Below are 22601 nucleotides of genomic sequence, written 5' to 3'. Positions count from 1 at the left end.
ACACTGCTTTGTGTCAAATGTAAGACCCCTTACCAGCTATATTAGGTATTTCCACAGACCTGCTTAGTCATAATGTACCTATTCATCTCTAACTCAACATGTTACTTTATCTGTGATCATGTATAGTTTTGCATCATTCTTTTAAAATCCATTGATTTGTGGGTCGTTCCACGAAATGAGTGCCTTTTGCGACCTTATGCTATTTTTTGTAGACATTGTGCAGAAAAATATAATTTTATAAGCCTTTTATATTAAATGAAGTGCCCTTTAATATATAGACCATATCGGACATTCAATAAAGTGCCAAAATGCAGCATTTTGACATGGCCCCTGTGCATCCTCTATGACTTCTAGGAAGATTTGAACCCACTTCAAATCAAATTTTATTGGTCACGTAAAATTCAGTGATCAATTAACAGTGCAGTAATACCTAACAATACAAAACAATACACACAAATCCCAAAAATGTAAAGAAAGGAATTTAGAAATATCAGGACGAGCAATGTCAGAGTCGGGAACAGTGCATTCGGAAGGTATTCAGACCCCTTGACTTTTTCCCGTTACAGCTTTACTCTAAAATGTATTCAATAATATTTTTCCCTCATCAATCTACACACAATACCCTATATTGACAAATCAGAAACAGGTTTTTAGAAATGTATTGTAATTTATTAACAATAAAAACAGAAATACCTTATTTACATAAGTATGCATACCCTTTTTTAAGAGACTCGAAATTGAGCTCAGGTGCATCCTGTTTCCATTGATAATCCTTGAGATGGTTCTACAACTTGATTGTTGTCCACCTGTGGTATATTCAATTGATTGGACATGATTTGGAAAGGCACACACCTCTCTATATAAGGTCCCACAGTTGACAGTGCATGTCAGAGCAAATAACAAGCCATGAGGTCAAAGGAATTGTCCGTAGGTGGTCAGAGATTGTATCGATGCACAGATCTGGGGAAGGGTACCAAAAAGTATCTGCAGCATTGAAGGTCCCAGAGAACACAGTGGCCTCCATCATTCTTAATTGGAAGAAGTTTGGAACCACCAAGACTCTTCCTAGAGCTGGCCGCCCGGCCAAACTGAGCAATCGGGAGAAGGGCCTTGGTTTAGGGAGGTGACCAAGAACCCGATGGTCAATCTGATAGAGCTGTAGAGTTCCTCTGTGGAGATAGGAGAACCTTCCAGAAGGAGAACCATCTCTGCAGCACTCCACCAATCAGGCCTTTTTGGACACCTACAGCACCCGATGTCACAGGAAGGCAAAACAGATCATCAAGGACAACAACCACCCCAGCCACTGCCTATTCACTAGCGCTATCATCCAGAAGACGAGGTCAGTACAGGTGCATCAAAGCTGGGACCGAAAGACTGAAAAGCAGCTTCTATCTGAAGGCCATCAGACTGTTAAACAGCCACCACTAACAATGAGAGGCTGCTGCCAACATACAGACTCAAATCTCTGGCCACTTAAATAAATGGACCTAATAAAGGTATCACTAGTCACTTTAAATAACACCACTTGAATAATGTTTACATATCCTACATTACTCATCTCATATGTATATACTGTATTCTATACCATCTACTGCATCTTGCCTATGCCGCACGCTATCGCTCATCCATATATTTATATGTAGATATTCTATTCATCCCTTTACATTTGTGTGTATTTGTGTGTATAAGGTAGTTGTTGTGAATTTGTCAGATTACTGCATAGTCAGAACTAGAAGCACAAGCATTTTGCTACACTCACATTAACATCTGCTAACCATGTGTATGTGACCAATAACATTTGATTTGATTTTATGGTAGAGTGGCCAGATGGAAGCCACTCTTTAGTAAAAAGCACATGACAGCCCGCTTGGAGATTGCCAAAAGGCATCTAAAGGACTCTCAGATCATGAGAAACAAGATTCTCTGGTCTGATGAAGTCAAGATTGAACTCTTTGGCCTGAATGCCAACCGTCACATCTGGAGGAAACAAGGCACCATCCTTACGGTGAAGCATGGTGGTGGCAGCATCATGCTGTGGGGATGTTTTTCAGCGGCAGGGACTGGGAGACTAGTCAGGATCAAGGCGAAGATGAATGGAGCAAAGTACATAGAGATCCTTGATGAAAACCTGCTCTATAGCGCTCAGGAACTCAGACTGGGGTGAAGGTGGGCTCAGGGTCAGGGCAGGCAGAGGTCAATAATCCAGGGTGGTGTGACAAGGTACAAACGGCAGCCAGGCTCTTGGTCAGGGCAGGCAGAATGGTCAAAAACAGGAACTAGAAAAAGACAGGAGCAAGGGGAAAACGCTGGGAGGCTTGACAAACAAAGAACACAGGTATAAATACACAGGGGATAATGGGGAAGATGGGCAACACCTGGAGGGGAGTGGAGACAATCACAAAGACAGGTGAAACAGATCAGGGTGTGACAGTACCCCCCCCTCCAGGAAGCACCACCTGGCTTCCTACCTGGTTGACCGGGGTGTCGGCATTGGAAATCCTTCGATGAGGTCCAGAATGTCCCTGGTGGGTGTGACAGTTACATGAAGTACAGTAGCTTAATTTGTGAATCATAGGCTACCATCTCAGTTGTCTTACTTGGCACTGGAAGAAAATTATCTAGAGCCTGCTGCGAATGTAAAGTAACTGTACTTTATTGTTGTTTGTTGTTATCGAGATTTTTTTTTACATTTATCGCGATATAACTTTTTGTCCATATCGCCGGGCTCTGGCACCCAAAATAATTTGTCATTTCAAGTTTTTATAAATTTGTACGGGATACACATTGTATACACCGTCCAACTAAAAGCAGGTTCCTTTTCCACAATGCAACAACCATAAGAAATAATACAAGATAAGAATAATGTCTTAGTTGAATAGAATAGGGTGTGTGTGTGTGTGTGTGTGTGTGTGTGTGTGTGTGTGTGCGTGCGTGCGTACAATTTGCATATGAACCGTTGGTTGTTTATGTGATTGCTGTCATCGGTAATGGCCGTAGAGTGGTGGATGCAGAGGTGGGGGCGGGAGGGTGTCGTGGGGCTGGGTGCATCTGCCAGACATGCCGAGGCACAGGGCTGACGTGGGAAACAGGGTTACGTGATCAAGTGTGCCCATTCAACAGGAGCCTCTGTCATAAGGCGATCAAGGGCAGCCATCAAAACTATTAAAAACAATGAAAATAAAAACGTAAATATTAACTACACAACAAACATAAGAGTATAAAAAAATTAAAGAACAACAATAAACACAGAACAACTATAAAGGTGATTAAGATATCTATGTCCACAGATATCTATGTCCACCCCTCAGGTTGTCTGGCAGGCTATTCCAGAGAATGGGGGCATAATAACTAAAGGCTGCCTCTCCATACCTCTTGGTCCTAGGCTTTTAGATCATTAAAAGACCAGTGCCAGAGGACCTGAGGGACGTACTGGGTACATAACTTAAAAGCATGTCTGACATGTATTGAGGTGCACAATCATGGATTGATTTAAAAACCAATAGAATAATCTTAAAATGAATTCTAAAACTCACAGGCAGCCAGTGCAGAGACCTTAAAACCAGTATAATGTGTGCTCTACGTCTGGCCTTGGTCAGTACCCATGCTGCAGCATTCTGCATGTTTTGCAGTTGACCAATGGCTTTCTTGGATAGACCAGACAGGGGAGTGTTACAGAAGTTAAGCAAGCTTGTAATAAAAGCATGGATGAGTCTCTCTGTATCAGCCTGAGAAAGAAACAGCCGCACCTTGGCAATGTTTGTCAGGTTGTAAAAATCTATTTTGGTCACATTCCTATTGTGTGATTCGAAATTGAGTTCAGAATCTAAAATAACACCTAGGTTTTTTACCTGTTTTTTTTTACCTACCTCTTTATTGCCTGTGAATTAAAATATTCAGCCAGATTCTATCTCTGTGCTTTGACTCCAAGATAAGTACCTCGGTCTTAGAAAATATGTGATTTTCTGCTGCTAGGGCTGGTGGTGGATAGTTTTGCAATGGTAAAATCAGAGAATCACACTGCAAAGAGATGAGTTATGTCCTAGCTTGAGCCTGCCCCCTCTCAGAGAAAACCCATATTCCTCGAAGGAAACCAGAGAGATCAGAAGTCGGACAGTTCAATTGTCTGCAAGCTCTTCATCATGCAGCTCGAGGGTGGATGAGCAGAATTTTAAAAAGCCCACAGACCTGTTGAGAGCAGGCTGACTCCAAACACCCACGCATGAGCTGTGCATTGGCTTTAATCCACTTAACTACAGAGCAGTGAAGTTCACTTGGGAGATATATCAAGAAGTGAGAGGGCTTCTAATAAAAAGTACCATTTGGATAACAATGACCGAGGGGCTTTCACAATACATTAACTCACTGGCTCTTAAACATTACATCGGATGACATCTCCCCATCTCTCCGCCATTCTGATCCAACTAATACTGATGGACGGTTTCAGAATGGACCAGCAGCTCACGTGGTGCTCCAGGTATGTCAGCTCCCTCAACGCTAGCATTTATCACCTGGCATAACCTGCTTGCTGTAACACAGTATAAATCCAGTGCTTTTTCTTCTCTAATTACTGCACCTTCAGGCTCACGATGGATCCCTGCACTTGGCAATGGGCTCTAATCGGAATGCTGTCTCTCACAGGGGAACACAACCTAGCCCCCTAGTAGCGCAATGAGGGGCCCCAGGAAGAACTGCTCCTGCGGAGAGATAAAGACTTTTGGGTTAAAAGGGACTTTTCTACTGATAAATACAGCAAAAGCAATCTATTCTCTATTTCCTCCCTGTCTGTCACCCTCTCTCTTCTCTGGTTCTCTTTTTCTTCTTTAACCCATCCTGCATTGATCAGGTAGTTAAAATTCTTTGCAATTTGCTTGATTTTTTCCATATCTGTGACTGTCAAAAGAAGATGCTTTGTTGTCATAGTGGAAAGCAAATGGAGAAGCTGTTAAAAGCATCTAGACCACATGTGGCCAAACAAACAATGCCATGTTCGGTCTTAGTAATCTCACAGAGTTTTATTCATTCCTTCAGATGTCTTAAAAAAAAACACAGAGGATCCCTTTCTACAGTTTTACTGAAAGATGTGTTTAAACAAGGTATTAGAATAACGAGGTACTCATGCTGTGCCTGTCCCTTAAATATTTATCCACAAGATGTCATGGATCCCCCCCGGAACTGCTGCTCATTCCGTTCACCAGCTATGGAGGTCTACGTCACCGGCCTTCTAGGCATTATTGATTATTATTACCACCAACCCCGGACTGTCTTGTCTCATTACGCACACCTGGTTCCCATTCCCCCTGATTAGTTTGTGTATATATGTGCCCTGTTCCCCATTGTACATGACGATTATTGTCCCACGTCCGTTGGTCTTGTGAGTACCTGTGCTCTGTTGTATCGGTTCTTGTGCTACAATGAGGGAAAAACGTTTTTGATCCCCTGCTGATTTTGTACATTTGCCCACTGACAAAGAAATGATCAGTCTATCATTTTAATGGTAGGTTTATTTGAACAGTGAGAGACAGAATAACAACAAAAAAATCCAGAAAAACGTATGTCAAAAATGTTATAAATTGATTTGCATTTTAATGAGGGAAATAAGTATTTGACCCTTTCTCAATCAGAAAGATTTCTGGCTCCCAGGTGTCTTCTATACAGGTAACGAGCTGAGATTAGGAGCACACTCTTAAAGGGAGTGCTCCTAATCTCGGTTTGTTACCTGTATAAAAGACACCTGTCCACAGAAGCAATCAATCAATCAGATTCCAAATTCTCCACCATGGCCAAAACCAAAGAGCTCTCCAAGGATGTCAGGGACAAGATTGTAGACCTACACAAGACTGGAATGGGCTACAAGACCATCGCCAAGTAGCTTGGTGAGAAGGTGACAACAGTTGGTGCGATTATTCGCAAATGGAAGAACTGTCAATCTCCCTCGTCCTGGGGCTCCATGCCAGATCTCACCTCGTGGAGTTGCAATGATAATGAGAACGATGAGGAATCAGCCCAGAACTACACGGGAGGATCTTGTCAATTGTCTCAAGGCAGCTGGGACCATAGTCACCAATAAACAATTGGTAACACGCTACGCCGTGAAGGACTGAAATCCTGCAGGTCCCCCTGCTCAAGAAAGCACATATACATGCCCGTCTGAAGTTTGCCAATGACTATCTGGATGATTCAGAGGACAACTGGGTGAAAGTGACCAAAATGGAGCTCTTTGGCATCAACTCAACTCGCCGTGTTTGGAGGAGGAAGGATGCTGCCTATGACCCCAAGAACCCCATCCCCACCGTCAAACATGGAGGTGGAAACATTATGCTTTGGGGGTGTTTTTCTGCTAAGGGGACAGGACAATTTCACCGCATCAAAGGGACGATGGACGGGGCCATGTACCGTCAAATCTTGGGTGAGAACCTCCTTCCCTCAGCCAGGGCATTGAAAATGGGTCGTGGATGAGTATTCCAGCATGACAATGACCCAAAACACACGGCCAAGGCAACAAAGGAGTGGCTCAAGAAGAAGCACATTAAGTTCCTGGAGTGGCCTAGCCAGTCTCCAGACCTTAATCCCATAGAAAATCTGTGGATGGAGCTGAAGGTTCGAGTTGCCTAACGTCAGCCTCAAAACCTTAATGACTTGAAGATCTACAAAGAGGAGTGGGACAAAATCCCTCCTGCGATGTGTGCAAACCTGGTGGTCAAATACAAGAAACGTCTGACCTCTGATTGCCAACAAGGGTTTTGCCACCAAGTACTAAGTCATGTTTTGCAGAGAGGTCAAATACTTATTTCCCTCCTTAAATGCAAATCAATTTATAACATTTTTTTTGTTGTTATTCTGTCTCTCACTGTTCAAATAAACCTACCATTAAAATTATAGACTGATAATTTCTTTGTCAGTGGGCAAACGTACAAAATCAGCAGGGGATCAAATACTTTAACCTCTCACTGTACATGTTATTGTGCACTTGTTATTACTGGTCTCATCCTGTGTATTATTTAGAGGCTCTTTTGTTTGGGTTACCCTGTATTCATGTGTTTGTTTTGGGCTTCGTCCCCGTGGTTTTCATGACGTACTTTATTTTGGGTGTAGAATTTTTTTTTCAACGGTGCCGTATTCCTGCGCCTGTCTCCTGTCATTATACACCGTGACACAAGCTTAATTTCTTAAAAACATGACCAGAGTTATAACTACAATCCTTAATTGAAACAATAACAAAGCAGCCTCTGTTTTGGTAAAAAGCTGTGGGATGGGTCTTGAGAATTTGAACCACTCTCAAGTTAATAGACAGAGAGGTATGGATGCAAGGACTGACCATCCATGATATCAAAAGTATCATTTTAACTGTGTTTTGAGGCTATATATATATATATATATACAGTGCCTTGCGAAAGTATTCGGCCCCCTTGAACTTTGCGACCTTTTGCCACATTTCAGGCTTCAAACATAAAGATATAAAACTGTATTTTTTTTGTGAAGAATCAACAACAAGTGGGACACAATAATGACCAATAGGCTTACGGTAACCGATAGCTCCTGTTGAGGACAACGTAAATAACTTTATTCAACCTTGAATCAAGAGTTTTGCGATTCAAAATATCAACAGTATCACCACCTAATTTGTTGATATACTGTATGCCCTACTATTAAGAGTGACAGCAGATGTTTACTGTAGCTTATTAGTCGCCTCCCAACTTTGTATTAATCCAAGGCAGCAGCTACTCTTCCTACTCTTGACATGCTTGCCATTAATGTTAGCTCTGTGTACTTTTAAGGGCCAGTCGTGCTGCCCTGTTCTGAGCCCACTGCAAGTAGTCAAGTTGCAACAAAACTAGGGCCTGTAGGAGCTGCCTTGTTGATAGTGTTAAGAAGGCAGAACAGCGCTTTATTATGGACAGACTTCTCCCCATCTTAGCTACTGGTGTATCAATGTTTTGACCATGACAGTTTACAAACCAGGGTTACTCCAAGCAGTTTAGTTACCTCAACTTGCTCAATTTCCACATGATTCATTATGAGATGTAGAGGTTTAGGGTTTAGTGAATGACTTGTCCCAAAATATTTAGGACTAACTTATTCATTGCTACCCATTCCGAAACGAACTGCAGGTCTTTGTTAAGTGTTGCAGTCATTTCAGTTTCTGTAGTAGCTGACGTGTATAGTGTTGAGTCATCCGCATACATAGACCCACTAGCTTTACTCAAAGCCAGTGGCATGTTAGTAAAAATTGAAAAGAGTAAAGGGCCTAAACAGCTACCCTGTGGAATTCCTGATTGTACCTGGATTATGTTTGAGAGACTTCCATTAAAGAACACCCTCTGTGTTCTGTTAGACAATGTAACGCTGAGTGTCAGGAAGCAAGTTAAGGGCGTGAGTGTTTTAATAAATAAAATAAACAATGAACACAAAACACAAACAAAGCACCGACATGAAAACAGAGTCAATAACACCTGAGGAAAGAACCAAGGGGAGTGACAGATATAGGAAAGATAATCAAGGAGGTGATGAAGTCCAGGTGAGTGTCAATAGGCGCAGGTGTGGGAGACGATGGTGGCAGGTGTGCTGGATAATCAGCAGCCTGATGACCTAGAGGCTGGAGAGGGAGTATACGTTACAGTCAAGTAACTCTTTATCCATATTATAACAGGGGGTGTAAAGCCATAACACATATGTTTTTCCAGCAACAGACTATGATTGTTAATGTCAAAAGCTGCACTGAAGCCTAACAAGACAGCCCCCACAATCATTTTATCATCAATTTCTCTCAGCCAATCATCAGTCATTTCTGTAAGTGCTATGCTTGTTGAGTGTCCTTCCCTATAAGCGTGCTGAAAGTCTGTTGTCAATTTGTTTACTGTGAAATAGCATTGTATCTGGTCAAACACCATTTTTTCCCAGACGTTTACTAGTTGTTGGTAACAGGCTGATTGGTCGGCTATTTGACCAGTAAAGGGGGCTTTGCTATTCTTGGGTAGCGGAATGACTTTAGCTTCCCTCCAGGCCTGAGGGCACACACTTTCTAGTAGGCTTAAATTGAAGATGTGACAATATCGTCCGCCATTATCCTCAGCAATTTTCCATCCAGATTGTCAGATCCCAGTGGCTTGTCATTGAAAGACAACAATGTTTTCCACACGGACTTAATGGAATTCAAAAGTACAATTCTTGTCTAATTTGGTCAGATATACTTGGATGTATAATGTCAGCGTTTGTTGCTGGCATGTCATACCTAAATCTGCTTGTCTTGCCAATCAAAAGTAATTAAAGTAGTTGGCAATATCAGTAGGTTTTGTGATGAACGAGTCATCTGATTCAATGAATGATGGAGCCGAGTTTTCCTTTTTTCCCAAAATGTAATGTGCTCCAAAGCTTTTTACTGGCATTCTTTATATCATTTATTTTTGTTTCATAGTATAGTTTATTTTTATTTAGTTTAGTTACATGATATCTTAATTTGCATTACCAATCAGCTGGGCTGCCAAACTTATGTGTCTTACCTTTTGCCTCATCCTTCTCCACCATACAATTGTTCAATTCCTCATCAATCCAAGGGGATTTAACAGTTTTTACAGTCATTTTCTTAATGGGTGCATGCTTATTAGTAACTGGAATGAGCAATTTCATAAATGTGTCAAGTGCAGTGTCTGGTTACTCCTCATTACACACTACAGACCAGCAAATATTCTTTACATCATCAACATATGAATCATTACAAAACGTTTTTCTAGTTTTCCTAGATATGGCGACTATATTGTGATCACTACATCCAATGGATTTGGATACTACTTTAAAGCACATTTCTGCAGCATTAGTAAAGATGTGATCAATACATGTTGATGATTTCATTCCTGTGCTATTTATAATTACCCTAGTAGGTTGACTGACAACCTGAACCAGGTTTTAGGCACTGGTTACAGTTTGTTGTTTTTTCTTGAGTGGGCAGCTTGATGAAAGCCAGTCAATATTTAAATCACCCAGAAAGTATACTTCTCTGTTGATATCACATACATTATCAAGCATTTCACACATATTATCCAGATACTGACTGTTAGCACTTGGTGGTCTATAGCAGCTTCCCACAAGAATGGGCTTAAGGTGAGACAGATAAACCTGTACCATATTACTTCAACAGTATTTAACATGAGATCGTCTCTAAGCTTTACAGGAATGTGGTTCTGAATATAGACCGCAACACCGCCCCCGTTGGTATTTCTGTCTTTTTGGTAGATGTTATAACCATGTATTGCTACCACTGTATCACCAAAGGTATTGTCTAAGTAAGTTTCAGAATATGAATGTCATCTGTTACAAGCAAGTTATTGACTTCATGGACCTTGTTTCTCAGGCTGCATATGTTAATATGGGTTATTTTTAGCACTTTTCTGGGTTGCTTATCCACAAGGTGAGACCCAAATGCAGACACAGGAGGCAGATGGTTGGAGTCTTACAATGTTTATTAATCCAAAGGGGTAGGCAAGAGAATGGTCGTGGACAGGCAAAAAGTTAAAATCCAGATTAGAGTCCAGGAGGTACAGAGTGGCAGACAGACTCGTGGTCAAGGCAGGAAGACTGGTCAGGCAGGTGGGTACAAAGTCCAGAAACAGGCAAGGGTCAAAACGGGGAGTACGGGGAGTACTAGAAAAAGGAGATGCAAAAAGCAGGCGAACGGGAAAAACGCTGGTTGACTTGGAAACATACAAGAGAGAAAACAAGCGTCACCTGGAGGGGGTTGAGACAATAACGAGGACAGCTGAAACTGATCAGGGTGTGACAGTTTTTAATGCTTTAATGGAAAGCTTATCAGAATTAGACTTGCGCATGTTATTTATGTTGGAGCTGATGGTCTTCCTACTAGGGCACCGCCTCAGTGCTAACAGTGTAACTCTGGTTCATAGGCTCATGATTACTGTGATTACTGCATACAATAGTTGTAGGATCAACAATTCAGGGAAATTAGGGGGACATAAATTAAGTTACTTACATTGTGTCTGCCAACGCCCCTAGGATAATGTACATTTGATGCAGCATTATGATGACTCGTTGTCACAATGGTAGGGATTAACTGAGCTGGTCATTGATATGTCATTGTTTCAATGCAGCCTTGAAAAGCGTGGATAGAGTCCAGGAGCCAAGATGATTTGGATGGACTCTGTCATTCTGTTTCCAGAAGGCATCAAAGTTATCTATGAAAGTGATTCCAGCAGAGCTACAGTAATATTTTAGCCAGATGTGTAATGTCAGTAGCCTGGTGAATATGTGTGTAATGCCAGTAGCCTGGTGAATATTTATGTACTGCTAGTAGCCTGGTGAATATTTGTGTAATGTCAGTAGCCTGGTGAATATTTGTGTAATGCCAGTAGCCTGGTTAATATTTATGTAATGCCAGTAGCCTGGTGAATATTTGTGTAATGCCAGTATCCTGGTGAATATTTATGTAATGCCAGTATCCTGGTGAATATTTATGTAATGCCAGTATCCTGGTGAATATTTGTGTAAACCAGTATCCTGGTGAATATTTGTGTAATGCCAGTATCCTGGTGAATATTTGTGTAAACCAGTATCCTGGTGAATATTTGTGTAATGCCAGTATCCTGGTGAATATTTGTGTAATGCCAGTAGCCTGGTGAATATTAATGTAATGCCAGTAGCCTGGTGTATCCTGACCACAGTTCTCAGTTTCACACAAACTTAAAAAAGGACACCTTCTTGCTCACACACAGCAATAAAGTGTGTAAAGCAGGGCCCTCTGGCCGTTCGTCACACCGCTGTAATTGCATAGAAAACCCTTGCTATTCAGATCCTCCAGAAACAATACAGGTTCAGTAGAATATTAAACACTGTCTTTCCCTTTTCCCAGCCTTGACCCCTCCACCATGCATATGTTTTGCACTGGGTTGTGGTAGTGGGTGCAGGCGTTATATGTGGAAGGCCTCTGTTTGATTAGGCCTCCCCATGCAGTCCTTTGATGTGCGGCAGGTAGTCTAGCGATAAAGAGCGCTGGGCCAGTAACCGAAAGACCGCTGGTTCGAATCCCCATGCCGACTAGGTGAAAAATCTGCCAATGTTCCCTAAATTTCTCTGGATAAGAGTTTCTGCTAATTGACAAAACAATTGAAATTAGGGGCAGTGTGACATAATGTAGGCATAATGGTTCTCAGTTGGATAATTCCCTTTCATAAATGGCACAGGGTCATTGCATTTCTGCATAAAGCCACAAACAGGCCCAGTCTTTGAAAATACAGTTAGGAAGGGCTTGAATTCTGGGTAACATTCTAACACTGACATCAATAGCCAAAAGCAGTCCCCAATGACCAACTCTATCTATTCCCCTTTGTATCCCTTAACACATCTTGTAGAACATATTTACAGGTATCCACTTTTTCTCTCAGAACAATGTAGAAAATAGTTTTATTTTTTACAGCACAGCCAGTTATATTTTATGATTTCAAAGGATTTGGCATAGTTTCTCCCAGCAGGTCAAGATCAAAAACATTTGAACACAAAGCATTTGAACAGAGCACAGAGATAAAGTGTATCTCAACTAATCTGAACAGCCCTTAGGTAACATGGAGTGTAAAAGGTGTGAATCTGGCGGTGAGATACGATGTAGTTTATTGTTGCTCTATGGCATCTCATTCTAATGTTTTCCCCATTAGCCTGTGACCAGGGGTTGGCAGATGTTGACAGTTTCCTGTGGAAGATACCTGGCGTTTCGATGGCTGCCCTTGATCACCTTATGACAGATGTCAATGCTCCTGTTGAATGGGCACACTTGATCACATAACCCTGTTTCCCACTTCAGCCCTGTGCCTCAGCATGTCTGGCAGATACACCCATCCCCACGACACCCTTCCACCCCCACCTCTGGATCCAGGTATCTTCTGTATACCACCCCTACCTTGTCACAACACAACTGATTGGCTTAAATGCATTAAGAGGGAAAGAAATTCCACAAATTAACTTTTAACAAGGCACACCTGTTAATTGAAATGCATTCCAGGTGACTACCTCATGAAGCTGGTTGAGAGAATGCCAAGAGTGTGCAAAGCTGTCATCAAGACAAAGGGTGGCTACTTTGAAATATACAGTTGAAGTCGGAAGTTTACATACACTTAGGTTTGGAGTCATTAAAACTCGTTTTTCAACCACTCCACAAATTTCTTGTTAACAAACTATAGTTTTGGCAAGTCGATTAGGACATCGACAGGGTGTATGACACAAGTAATTTTTCCAACAATTGTTTACAGAAAGATTATTTCACTTATAATTCACTGTATCACAATTCCAGTGGGTCAGAACTGTAGATACACTAACTTGACTGCCTTTAAACAGCTTGGAAAATTCCAAAAAAGGATGTCATGGTTTTAAAAGCTTCTGATAGGTTAATGTGGATGTATATCAAGGCCTACCTTCAAACTCTGTGCTTCTTTGCTTGACATCATGGGAAAATCAAAAGAAATCAGCCAAGACCTCAGAAAAAAATTGTAGACCTCCACAAATCTGGTTCATCCTTGGGAGCAATTTCCAAACGCCTGAAGGTACCACGTTCATCTGTACAAACAATAGTACGCAAGTATAAACACCATGGGACCACGCAGCCATCACACTGCTCAGGAAGGAGAAACGTTCTGTCTCCTAGAGATGAGCGTACTTTGGTGTGAAATCAATCCCCGAACAACAGCAAATAACCTTGTGAAGATGCTGGAGGAAACAGGGACAAAAGTATCTATATCCACAGTAAAACGAGTCCTATATCGACATAACCTGAAAGGCCGCTCAGCAAGGAAGAAGCCACTGCTCCAAAACCGCCATAAAAAAGCCAGACTATGGTTTGCAACTGCACATGGGGACAAAGATCGTACTTTTTGGGGAAATGTCCTCTGGTCTGAAAAATGTAACTGTTTGGTCATAATGACAATTGTTGTGTTTGGAGGAAAAAAGGGGGGTGCTTGCAAGCCGAAGAACACCATCCCAACGGTGAAGCACGGGGGTGGCAGCATCATGTTGTGAGGGTGCTTAGCTGCAGGAGGGACTGGTGCACTTCACAAAATAGATGGCATCATGAGGTAGGTAGATGATTTGGATATATTGAAGCATCTCAAGACATCTCAAGACATCAGTCAGGAAGTTAAAGCTTGGTCGCAAATGGGTCTTCCAAATGGACAATGACCCCAAGCATAATTCCAAAGGACAACAAAGTCAAGGTATTTGAGTGGCCATCAAAATGCCCTGACCTCAATTCCATAGAAAATGTGTGTGCAGAACTGAAAAAGCGTGTGTGAGCAAGGAGGCCTACAAATCTGACTCAGTTACACCAGCTCTGTCAGGAGGAATGGGCCAAAATTCACCTAACTTATTGTGGAAAGCTTGTGGAAGGCTACCCGAAATGTTTGACCCAAGTTAAACAATTTAAAGGCAATGCTACCAAATTCTAATTGAGTGTATGTAAACTTCTGTCCCACTGGGAATGTGATGAAAGAAATACAAACTGAAATAAATAATTCTCTCTACTATAATTCTGACATTTCACATGGGATTTTTACTTTGTTTAAATGTCAGGAATGTGCATGTAAACTTCAGACTTCAACTGTATTTTGATTTGTTTAATACTTTTTTGATTACTACATGATTCCATATGTTTTATTTCATAGTTGGTTTGTCTTCACTATTTTTCTACAATGTAGAAAATAGTAAAAATAAAGAAAAACCATTGAATGAGTAGGTGTGTCCAAACTTTTGACTGATACAGTACTGTACTTTCCTCTGATTTTCTTTCCAAGGTGTTGACCTTCTTAACAATGCTATGTTCAACTGGCTCCCCTGTGTTCACTTATTTGTTAGTAAATCTTCGCTCAATCAGACTAAGCATTATTTTTTCTTCAAAGCAAATTTAAAACATTTGTGAATTTGTCATGTAATTCAGCATGTGGCATCCAGACTTTTTCTAGTTGGGAGCATGCTGAATGGCAGAGTGGCTCAACCCACATATGCTGTTGGGAACTTCCAGGTTGAGGGGAAGAGAAGGAGCGCATTGCTGTCTACAAACATCTCTCTTCATGTAATGCCCACGGACCTGCGGACCTGCCCTGCGTGTCCAGACTGAGATCATTGCGCATGGTCAACATTTTTCTAGTTGCAAGCAGGAGCGGTCAGACAGACAACTTTGGGATGAAAATATTTTTTTGTTCTGCTGATTATTTGGATACAGTCGTCTTTCTGCTTTGTATGCGTTATCCTACCTATTGTATTAAAATCAGCTCTTTGTCGCATTTTCACACACAGCATTCGCTGCTTCAAGTTCAGTAGCCTACCTCTCCTCTCCTAGTTGGGCATGCAGATGAGTTTACATTCCATTGAGACACCTGCTTTTTCCATTGAGGCAATTGAGACATGGATTGTGTATGCGTACCATTCAGCGGGTGAATGGGCAAGACAAAATGTTTAAGTGCCTTTGAATGGGGTATGGTAGTAGGTGCCAGGCGCACCGGTTTGTGTCAATAACTTTTCACTCTCAACAATTTCCCGTGTGTATCAAGAATGGTTCACCACCAAAAGGACATCCAGCCAACTTGACACAAATGTGGGAAGTATTGGAGTTAACATGGGCCAAAATCCCTGTGGAACGCCTGATGAATTGATGCTGTTCTGAGGGCAAAAGAGGGTGCAACTCAATATTAGGAAGTTTTTCCTAATGTTTGTATACTCAGTGTGTGTGGTCACAATGAAATAGAGTAGGCTGCCTATGCATGGGCGGAGAATCACTTGGCAGTAATCTTTCCAAGGAAATTAACTCATATATTATTAGGCTATAGTTTACTACAGTGTATGTAAATAAATCTTGATCATGGAAAGAAGTGGAGGGCGATCAACCAACTTCAGTCGAGGTGCAATCAAAAATGTGATCATCATTGAAAAGGAAAAGGCTCAGTTAAAATAGTATAATACATGAGGTGCGATACAAAATGTAGTGTGCATTTTGATATTGCCTATAGGGTGCAAAATTGCTGGGACCATACCTGGCAAGCTGCGTCATATGCCTAAAATAACATTGCTGGACTTGTTTGGGACCAGTTCTTGAGAGTGGGAGTTGGACAGAAAGCCAGCTGGAGCTGGTGGCGAAAGTGAGCGGAGAGCAGTTGTGGTGTGAAAAGCTGCAACCTCCCACCGGGACTGATAAGAAATCAGTCCTGCGCAGACCTCTAAGTTGAAGTTAGTGAAAAAGCAGCATAGATCCGCCACAATGCCGAAATAACTTTTAGACAGGGTGTTGTGTTTTGTATTCAAACTTATATGATTTATAGATAATTCTATTCGACTCCAGAATTCTGTGAGCTGTAATTAGCAATTCAGTTTTTCAAAACTCAGCAGCTAACAGGCTTTCAAGTAAAAATAGACAGCCCTCTAACTGAGCAAACAAATTAAGAGTTGGAAAAATGAGAAGTATAACAAAACAGTGACAAAAGTTAGAGGAAGCCAACCTTAGACAGGGTAGCCTACATGTTTTTTTGTCATTGGAGAAAAACACAAACACAGAAGTTCTCCGCAAGCAGCGGTGCTCTGTTTTCAGTCGGTCAGGGATTTCACTTCTGTACAAAATCCTTCCTATATGCGTCTGATGCAACAAAATAGTGAAATTCTATTTGGAAATGTCTCCAGCTCCATCAGGGCCTATGTTAGCAGTAATTGCTCTGTCAATCACAGCATGTCCTGCCGCTCTCTGGACTCGTTAAGCCTTGGGTAAGGGAGGCTGACCTCAGTGGAGGGTGGGGGGGGGGGGGGGGGGGGGGGCAGACAGCGAGCATCTCAGGTATCTCCTCTGTGTCTCTCCTCTTCCCTGCCCATCCGTCTCAAACATCCTGCTTTCCGATCACTACTGGCCCACACTAACCTTTGTCTTTATCAAAGCCCAGACACAGTCGACACACAGTCGATCTTAAATGTCTGGACCTTTTAAGGCTATAATACTTAATTGCTACATCTGTTGTTGGACTTTAAATTAATGATATAAATATTAATTATTGGGACAGTGAAGCATTTTTTCTTCTTTTGGCTCCATAAAAGTTTGGATTTGAAATCAAACAATGACTACGAGTTTAAAGTGCATATTAGGTGAACTGTTTAGAAATTACAGCACTCTTTTGTACATAGTGCCCCCATTTTACGGGAGCAAAAGTATTGGGACAAATTCACTTATGTGTATTAAAGTATTTGGTCCCATATTCATAGCACGCAATGACTACATCAACAGATTTGTTGGATGCATTTGCTGTTTGTTTTAGTTGTGTTTCAGATTATTTTGTGCCCAATAGAAATTAATGTTAAATAATGTCTTGTCATTTTGGAGTCACTTTTATTGCAAGTAAGAATATAATATGTTTCTAAACACTTCTATATTATTGTGGATGCTACCATGATTAGGATAATCCTGAATAAATTGTTAATAATGATGATTGAGAAAGTTACAGATGCACAAATATCATCCCCCAAGACATGCTAACCTCTCACCATTAAAATCCCATGGGAGGTTAGCATTTTTGGGGGGTATGATATTTGTGCGTCTCTTGGGCGGGCAGTCCTCTTTCCAACTCGTTAAACTGGTGGTGGGAAAAGCACTTTCAGGATCATGTCGTCTTTAGTATCTGGGGGACAAAGACATAACAAGCATCTAGGGGACAGCCAAAATGGATAAACTTGGATGAACATTTGAGACACTGCTTTCATTTCAATATGTAGCTACCTGCATTCAGTACACTGGTGATGGGAGAAGGACTCTCAGGGCCATGCAGCCGCTAGTATCTGTGCAGTGGGGGACATAGGCATAATGTTAACACAGTGTAAGTGGAGAGTAAAAATGGATAGCCTAAACTTGGATGAACATTTTCAATATAATGTTAAAGGAACTGTCTGCATCCAGACTGAGACAAGCTAGTTAGCCAGCTAACTCAGAAACAATTAGGCTATAAAAACATAAAGTAACTGAACCACCTTAAAAGTATGAGTTATAAGCTTGCCAACTATCTACAATCATGTTAAATTAATTCAGAGACAGGGACTATCTACAATTGTCAATGATTGAGCTAATATGTAATTATGATAACTTGGTCTATTTAACCTGAATGGATAATTAGTCATGTTAGCTAGCTAGCTTTTTACACATCTTTTTTGGTCAGACACAACGCCTTGCCCATTTGTCCGTTGAAAAGTAATTCTACATGGCTGCAACAATCTCATTCACGAGCTTGCCGGATCACCTTGATCTTCTGGATTTGGAGCATTAACCCACCCACTGGGCCATATCTCAATAACCCAGCATCAGTAACCCAGCATCAACAACCCAAACGGGCTCTTTTTAAAGAAAACAATACAACTAAGTGATCCAATGGCTGCAACCCAGCAGTTGGGTCATCCAAACAACCCAGCAGTTGGGTCATCCAAACAACCCAGCGTTTTTTAGAGTGTTAAGAAATGGCTTCGTTTACACACTGTATTTGTTTAGAGAGTTTAGTGATGTAAAAAAATATATAAAGAAAGTCAAAGTTGAATGAAGAACTTGGAAGCCCAGAACTGTCTGAGGGTCTGTCTGTGAGAGGTAAACTTCTGCCCCACTGAACACCAGAGGAGTCTGTGTTTTCTAGGCAGGCACACTGTGTACTGTACCACAGAGAGATAGTCCCCTACAAACAGGGAGGGGGAACGCTTGGCCACAGCACCCAGGAGAACCTCTCTGAAATGATACAGCATGCAGATCAACTGCTCCTACGAATCCCTATTGTCCAAGAACAAAACTAAAGTTTTTTATTTTCAATTTGCCCACTGCAAACGTGGCTGGAAGTGAACAGTAGGTGTTTGATGGGAGCAAGGACAAGTTATTTTCTCCTGAAGAGTACAAGAGCAGAACAGGAGGGAATTCAGAATTTTTCCAACAACGAGACAAGACAGACAGGAAAGGTTGCAGAGACTACTTTGACTCCCAACTCCTGTAGTCTGTCAGGGCAATCTCTTCACTTGCCGCGCTGCTCAAACAATTAACTGTGTGGCATTCTTTTAATAATAAGCCTTTTAATTGTCTTTAAATGAAGAGTGATGTAAAATAGCTAATAGCTTGTGCTAATTAATAGGGGAATTGAATGCTTGTTAATTAAGGGCAAACAGGACAAGGACCGGCTCTGGTAATTTGAACAATAAAGCCGGGCCTAATGACTAATTTCCAAACAGACGTGATTCATAAAAATGTCAAACACCCCATTCACTCCTGATGAACTCCCCTGCCCCGACCCCCACCTCAACCTCATTCCCTGCCCCCATCAAGCATACAAACACATAAACACGCACACATACAAATACAAAGCCCTACATGTACTCGGTTTCTGTGAATGCCTTCAATTGTGGTAAACTCCATTTAAATTTCCATTTCCTTACAGTAAATCATATATTTCAAATTATGCATGTGCTCTCATCCCTTGGTGCGAAGTGAATACTTTCATATTTTGGTTTAATTGTTTTTCTACCGTACCTTAACCCATTTGGATATTCAACATTTTACACAGTGGACCCCATATCATTTATTTGACATTCCAAGGATTCTGTAGGATTTTAGATTAATACCTGGAATATATGATGTTCAGTTTACATCATCTGTGTGGTAAGAGATATAGACAAAATGCTATAATGAAAAGAGAGGGAAAAGGAAAAGTAGGGAGGAAAGTACTAACATAGAATTGTGTGTCTCAAGTTCGACGAAGGAAAATAGAAGAGGATATAAATATGAGAGAATATAAATTTTAAAAAATCGGTTTGAGTATGATATTAGAGTTCAGTGGTACTACCTAAAATATAAGTACCGGCCATGTACCAGGGCAATTTCTTATACTGCAACCCGGGTTTAGCAGACTTTAGGCTTTGTCGAAAAGTAATTACAGAATTATATTTATTAGATGAAATGGCACTCCATTTTCAGCTTCCAATTCCATCTTGGAGGCTTCATTCACATGTGTATTATATTAGAAGAAATAGGAAACGGAGAGCAAGTGGGGGCTCCAATCGGAATAATCTATGGAGCGCTGTTGTTCAGAGGAACTCATTAGCATTCATGAAGAGAGGAGGTAAAAGAGGATTATTTGAGAAATAATGGGAGAAAATTTAACAAATAGATTAATAGCCTTCCAATGACGATAAGGGAGTGTAATTGTGTGTGTGTGCGTTTTCCTGCTGCAACCTAATAGTATCAGGACCCAGAAATGTTGGGAGAGTTAGCCAGTGTCACAGGCCGCATCATGCAATAGCTCATCCAAAAGTGTTATACGCTTGCCTTTTGAGCCTAGCAGGATTTGCATTGCTTGCTGGCCAGGCCTGCATGTGGTGCAGAAATATGGCAGGTTTGTAGTTGATACGGGTTGTGATTCTCTGCTGTGCAGAGGTTTATTGGGCGTGCTCAGCACGGTGGTGAGGTAACCTTTGAACTAAGTGAGGAGATTATGGGTATCTCAGCGCTTCCACAAAGCTCTCCTGTCAGCCGCTTAGGGACACATTAGGACACCCTGAAGAGCTTGTTGATATCTGCATTCTGTTCTGCAAAGACTTTGTTTTTTCTCGGCAGCATACAAGAGAGCGTGGCAAATTCAAACAGCTCTGCTAAGTCAACAGCTTGGCTGGAGGAGCCCAGACAGATGCTTCTGCTGTGTGTATCGGCACAGAGCAGGCCAGGAAACCATTTTCCTCCCTTTTGAAGATGGACCCTTGAAGAAATCCTCCTCGTCCTAATTGCATTCGCCCTCCTCGTCTCCCCCCCCCCCCCCTCTCCTTCTTTCCCTCCTTCTCTCCTTCTCTGCCAGCCATCAACTAATGTATCCCCTGTCAGACCACGGGCCGTGCTGAGAAGTTTAATCTATTTGATCTCACAGCTCTCAAATATTTAAATGTATAATCAATATATAAATATATGATACGTTCTTGATATTAATCTCTGTGACAACGGTTTTCATTCATGTGTTGTTTACGATTTTGTATTTTAAATGGTTATTTTGGTCTTGCTCTGGTGCGCCTCTGTGTCAGAAATGTGAATGAGCAAATGGAGTGTGAAGCTTGGGGGATTGGGCTGTCTCACAAATCAGAGCTGGGATTTAATTAATGCAGCAGAGAAATAATCACATTTTCTCTAATAGAATAATGATTATTTATTCAGCGGGAGCACTGTTTGCTGTCCAGGTACTGCCTTCCAGCACTCAGCTGTAACCCATATACTGTATTGTCAAACATCTATTTTAATTTTTAAAGTCTTTACATAAAGATTGATGACTGTTTTGAGTTATTTATATTAATTGTAGCATTAAACTGTGTTCAATTAGCAAATCTGTGTCTTGAGTCATATGTGTTGTAAAGGGTTACAGCAAACTGTTTTTGTCATGTTTTTGTTTATATTGTTTGCCGGTTCTCAGGCTTCAGTTTATTTTACATAACAGTTTGAAAATAACAGGATTTGTCTTGTCATTCACTCAGAAAAGTAAAGCATGTTGAGATTGTAGGACAACAGTGGAGATTATTATGGATCTGAGGAAACAGCTAATCTGAAAATAGATTGCTCCCATCTGGTTTGGGTTGGCACCACTCTTCTGTAATTTGGTAAGCATCTAGGCATCTGGGGCTGCTAATTAAACAAAAGGCACATGAGAGGCTAAGGGAGAATTTGTCAGTATTTGGCTGGAAGGGAAAGGTGGGGCATCATGAATATCTCCCAGAGTGTTTCTGAGAATATCCAAGGGCCATAGCTCTGGGCTACAGGACACCAGGATACATATAAGTCATCATATACAAGTAAAATTATCCTCTAATGTGCTTTATTAACTCATATATTCAGAGAGATAGGCCCCACTACATGTGATGATAGGGTTGAGGGGATACTAGTTGTATCATTGCATACAAATCTAGTCATCGTCCAAATGAGTGTATAACATTTTATAAGACACTTAAATCTTCCTAATGTGGACGGGGTGGCGATCAGAAACACAGTAGTACTAGAGAGCCTCAGCATGAGAGTCATTCCAGGCTTTAACACCAGCCCACCCTGTCAGCCTTCTGCACCCAGGGCCAATGTCAAACTGTGTCGCCGCTGCAGGGTCTCCTGTTCACCAAAACAAACATTATTACAGTATCACTCCGCCACTGCTGAAATGAAGAGGTATTAAATGTGACTGACTCTCATGCCTGTGTTGGATTACACGGGGAATGGAAAGATACAGGTTCCTCTTTAACTTTATTATTGTATTGCATTTATTTCTCTCAACAGATTTCCCGGTGGAAATTAAATGAAAAAGCAATTGTTTTCCTTTTTATTACTGTCTCTTTGTTTTTGGCCTGTGAAGTAAATTGCCTTGCTTTGAGAGGACAGAAGTTGCACTTTTACCCCATTTGAAGTGAGAAAACAATAACAACAACAAAAATATACAGTCTTCAAAGGGAATGTATTGGAGAGTGGAATATGGTGGCCTGTGTGTCAGCATGTATTCTGTAAAAGGTGCCAATCGTTGCCCTGGTGAGCCCTGCATTACTCAGACTTATTTGGGATTAGATGAGTCAGTTCATAACCTTCATGTTTCCAGATA

At 41.3% G+C, this 22601-nt stretch overlaps 1 protein-coding gene across 3 annotated transcripts in view; it reads left to right on the top strand.

Annotated features, from left to right (window-relative positions):
• LOC139406612 (cytosolic carboxypeptidase 6-like) overlaps positions 1–22601 on the top strand; it is a 465185-nt gene that overhangs the window by 210991 nt on the left and 231593 nt on the right. The gene's annotated exons all lie outside the window — the stretch shown is intronic.

Source organism: Oncorhynchus clarkii, chromosome 4 (assembly GCF_045791955.1).
Source record: "Oncorhynchus clarkii lewisi isolate Uvic-CL-2024 chromosome 4, UVic_Ocla_1.0, whole genome shotgun sequence".
Classification (NCBI taxonomy): domain Eukaryota; kingdom Metazoa; phylum Chordata; class Actinopteri; order Salmoniformes; family Salmonidae; genus Oncorhynchus; species Oncorhynchus clarkii.
This window is presented reverse-complemented; position numbering and strand designations above follow the sequence as displayed.